This window comes from Gavia stellata, chromosome 1, assembly GCF_030936135.1.
Source record: "Gavia stellata isolate bGavSte3 chromosome 1, bGavSte3.hap2, whole genome shotgun sequence".
Lineage (NCBI taxonomy): Eukaryota > Metazoa > Chordata > Aves > Gaviiformes > Gaviidae > Gavia > Gavia stellata.
In genome coordinates this window covers 82,983,441-82,988,158 of record NC_082594.1, presented here as the reverse complement: position 1 = coordinate 82,988,158, position 4,718 = coordinate 82,983,441, and positions in this window count along the sequence as shown.

Sequence of the window (4,718 nt, the reverse complement as noted above, 5' to 3'; positions counted from 1 at the left end):
GGAACTTCTTCCTCTGGGATTTCTATGGTGTGTGGGAGTGGGAACTCTCCGTGCAGTCTGTGGGGCCCCCAAAACCTCTCTTTCTGGCAAGGAAGCGAAGGAAGGCTGGCTGAGGCATGCTGGCCTCTTCCCATACATTTTTCATGGGGCAAAGGTGATCTAGGGTGCAGCATTTAACTGATGTACATGGCCTGCCCTGTTGAATCGGAATTAAAACCTTATTTGAGATCCGATTTAGAGTATGACAGAAAAAAGCAAAAGCGAGTCAGAGGCAGTCTTTCTCACCCTCCCCATTTTCTCTTCCCGGGCTTTACCTGTTTGTATGCAGACGGCGGCCGTCACTCGGGAGAGTGGGCGAAAGCTGCCTGCCTGAATGGGCCAGCCGGCAGCATTCCTCCGGACCCAGGGATGAGGGTGGGGTTTGATCAACCAAGGGAGAAAAATGTCAACATCTGTCTGTCACTGCACGGCAAATGGCCAATTATCATTTTTTTTTCTGCCTCCCTAAGCTGCAGTCAGACAAAGCCGCCGAGCTCCCGGCTTTGTTGCCTGTGCCATTTCCCACCACCGTTCCACCTCTGATATGCTAATAGCAAAACTGAACGGTTTTGTGCAGCTGAAAAGGATCTTTGGGCACATTGACTGGGTCAACAATCCCAACTGCTTGCGCTGGGGATCAGCCTGCTGCGCCAGAAGCCCAGTGCCAAGGGACTTCCCTCCCCCCCGGCTCCTCCTTCTTTTGAAAAAAGATAGTGGAATTAACCATCTGGCTGTTTTGGTGCCCAGAAACTTAGTTGAACAAATTATGACATGATATACTCCCCTCGAATGCTTTCCAGACCGACAAGCCAGGCTGGGCTCTCCAGTGCCAATCACCGCCTCACTAGATGCAATTTGGGAGCTGAGAGAGGACCATCTCCTCTCTGCTTCAGAGCACCAGAGAGCAGCTAGGTGGTACAGAAATACTTCTGTGTTTATACAGTTGGCTTTGCCTGTATTACAGCAAAAGTAACACTGACAAACTCTCTTTTGTTTAGGAAATAAACCCTGTCATACATGCAATGCCAGACACAGAAAGCAAACTTGATGACCTAATCCTATCTATTGTGTAGTAACAGTAATGCACTTAAGTAGTAATTCTAGATCTGGTTGAAGTATAATTGCAGAGTTTCTTGGGTGACGAGTTTCCCATTAACTGATGTGGAATTGCCAGGGGAAATGGGCTATAATGCCCGAGACAAGGTGCTCGTAAGTCTGTGACAAATTGAAGTATTTATCATTTATAATTAGTCACCTGAACTAAGTGTGAATGCTATGAATGATACGCCACTCCTTTTGCTGATGCTGTACTCATACCGTCATTGCTTTGTAAGAAAAACAGCGAGTTGGAAGGTTCTTTGACGGTAAAATTTGAAGCAGTTTTGCAAGCAAGCCAATGTTTATAAGCACAGTAATATGCCATCATTACTCAAACCAACTGTGACACATACAAATGCGTTGACTTCAAGCACCCTGTAAAAACTGCTGGACATAAGGCCCAATGATATGAGATAAAAGCTGAAGAAATTTAAAAGCTGAATAAACAAAGCAGTCTGATAGTTCGATGGCTTCCAGTTGACCCTGAGCAGAGATCTGGATAAAGCTGGATGAATATTCCAGCCAAGAAAAAGGCGATAGTTGTGAGTGTTGTTTATGAGACTACAATTTTAATATAGCCTGCATGGTAAAGAGTGCTTCAATGAAAGCTGACCTCTGCCCCAACTTGCTTTACTCTCCTCTTCTTAAAACATGTTCGTGAGCAGTGAGAGAAAGGTGGATTGTCTGGATCTAGAACTAATGCACCGTGAAGACTGGTACGTACTTATTCCCACACAGGAGAATTAGCAAGATGAACATTTTCTTCTCGTTTTTGAAGATGTTCATCTTTGTCAACTTCCCCTGTTCCACCTGTGCTGGGAGGCGCTTACGCATCACCTATGCCATGGTCTTTCTCGCGTGTTTGCACTGACTCTCACCATTGTGCATCCCCTGCAGGAGTGTTCACCCAGACCCCGGGAAGTGCTGTCGGCGGTGCCTTCTGCCGCTTTCCAGGGAAGGACTTTTATAAAAAGCCTGCACAGCATGAAGGAGGAAGCAGATGCAGGCTCGCTCTGCACACTCCTCTCCAGTTCCCGGCATATGGTGGATGGTTAAAAAAAATGGATCTGAACGGTGTGAAAATCTATTCATCCTATATCACAGAGAACAATTTATTTCTTTTTGGTCACATGCTGCATGTTGTCCTGGCTGCACCCGCCTATGCTGTTATGAAGGAATGCTTTAGACTCACAGGCTGTGTAGGTCAGAACAACCCTCTGTGCTGACTTTCTGCATGACAGAGGCTGAAGATTTTCATTCAACCACTTTTTTGTCTGAACCATAATTTCTGATTGTGCTTGTACCTTTAACAAAAGAAACCCAAGCCTGATTTATGGTAGTAAAAGGACAGAAAATCCAAGGCAACTGCAAGTAAGTACACTGCCCCAGTGGCTTGTTGCTGCTTGTGTTGGAAAACTTGCTTTATCCATGGTCTGACATTTTCTGCCTTCAGACTCTAGCTGCTGGCTTTTGCTACATTAGTGCCTGGATTCACAGCCCCTGCTTCTTCCCTGTCCCGCAGCTTCTCTCCTGGTCCCCAAGGCCATGAAGCAGCTGCCCATGGCCAGGGGCGTGTGGGATGGCCCAGTGCCCTTCCGGGCATGCATGAGCTCCTGTGGGGCAGACAGGGCTCGGGAAAGTGGGCTCCATCCTCCTTAGTCCTCTCCCATTCCCTGTAAGTCTGCACCTGCTCGGATCATCTGCAAAGCTTTTCTTTGGTAAACTAAATTGACTGAGTTTAATTTAATCTCTCTGGCATGCTTCCAGGAATCACTTTTGTAGCTCTTCCCTGAAACTTCTTTGATTTGCCAGCAGCCTTTTTAAAACCCGGGCACTGGACTGGGACAGACACTGTAAGTTTGTGGTAAAGAAAGGTGGAAAACCACATTCAAATTAAGCTCAAATTAAGCTCGAATTTCATATTTAATGTTGTTGTCTTGTTTGACTATTCTTACTACTTAAAACGGAGGGGTTTTTTAGAGCGTTGCCAAGTCTTTAATCTTTGCCCATCTCCCAAGGATTCAGGTACACACCATATACTACCTCAAAACACATAACCGAGATAAGCAGTTAATGGCATATAATGAACTTTCCCTCCAATACTTGTACTTTAAAAGAAGTGAATTAAGAAATTCATCTAAGTCATATACTACTGGAGCTGGGCTTTCAGAGAAAAAACCTCAACCGCTTCACATGAATCAGCCACTGGGAGAGTTACGCCCCTGGGGCAGGTGCAGCCCTGCACATTGTAGTTTATACATGGTACCTCCTCGCACACACCGAGAAAGCGATGCATCTGACAGTCACCTCTGTGCTGCTCATACATCCATGCTGCATGCATGGTGGTGAGAGCAGGTGCAGTCTTTCCTCCCAGGCATATTTCACACTGCTTTGTACACATCTGTCTGCTTACACTTCACAGTGGGGAATTAGATCTACCTGAGCGAGTCTGGTACTGCACTTCGTATCAGTCAGACACCGGTGCATGGCGAGCCTCTCTCCCTTAGCTTCCTTTTGCTTTTCTTCTGCTGAGGTGGGGTGGGACTTCAGGGAGCTGATGGCAGCTCTGGTCTGCCAGTGGGGATCTGGACTGCTCTGGGCTGCGTGGCAGCTCTGCAGCGGCTGCTGTGAGGTGGCCTGGGCAGGCATTCATGTGGGGCTTCCCCGCCCTTACAAACCCACCCGCACTCACAACTCCCACAGGCTCACACCCCTCAGGTAGGTTTTTATGACCTGCTTGTAAAGAGAGGTGCATTTCTGCCCCCTTGCATTTGCACCCCAAGGAACAGCTGTGATAGCAGTGTGCTTTGTTGTACCAAAAGGTGTAGCAGATCCATTACATCTTGTAAATCTTTTTTTTTAATTAGCCCTTGGGGTGTGGGGCACAATCTTGGGCTGACCAGGTCCTGTTGGAGTTCTGGCTGGCACTAGGGAAGGGGGGGAGGAGTAGAAGACAGCAGTAGAGAGGGCTGAGCTACTGCATGACTGTGCCTCTCCTCCCATCCTTGAATAGTGTCCCTAGCAGTGCTAGTCTTGCAGAGAGCCTGTGCTCATCAACAACATTATTTAATAGGAAAACGCCTGAAGGTGCCCATATATATAAAAAACAAAGTCCAATCCTATGGGAAGAAGCAGCTGCTTGCTGCCCATAGTGCAGAGAGCGCTGAGCACTGGCCAGACACAAAATAGCCTTGTATGTAGCTGAGAAGCCTGGGGTTTTTCAGAGGCTACTATTTTTGTGCTGGTATGACAGCCACAGAGATGTGTCTGACCCGTGAAAGGCCTGCATCCTCTATTTTGTTTGTAATTGCAATAGCTCTAATTACTGCAGCCTCACAATAAAACCCAAACAATTTGTCTTCCTCTCCGTAGGTTTAGAAGACTAATAGGTAGGGAGCAGGATGCATACAAACAGATATGTATGCATATGTATACACACACGTGTATGTACGTATCTTTTTCCATCAAAAACATCACAAATATAGCCCAAATGTGGAGAACAGCTGAAATAAATAAATAAAGTGGCACAAAGTCACACGTTAGTTGCTGAAGTCAGTCACACTGCACCAGCAATAAGTTGA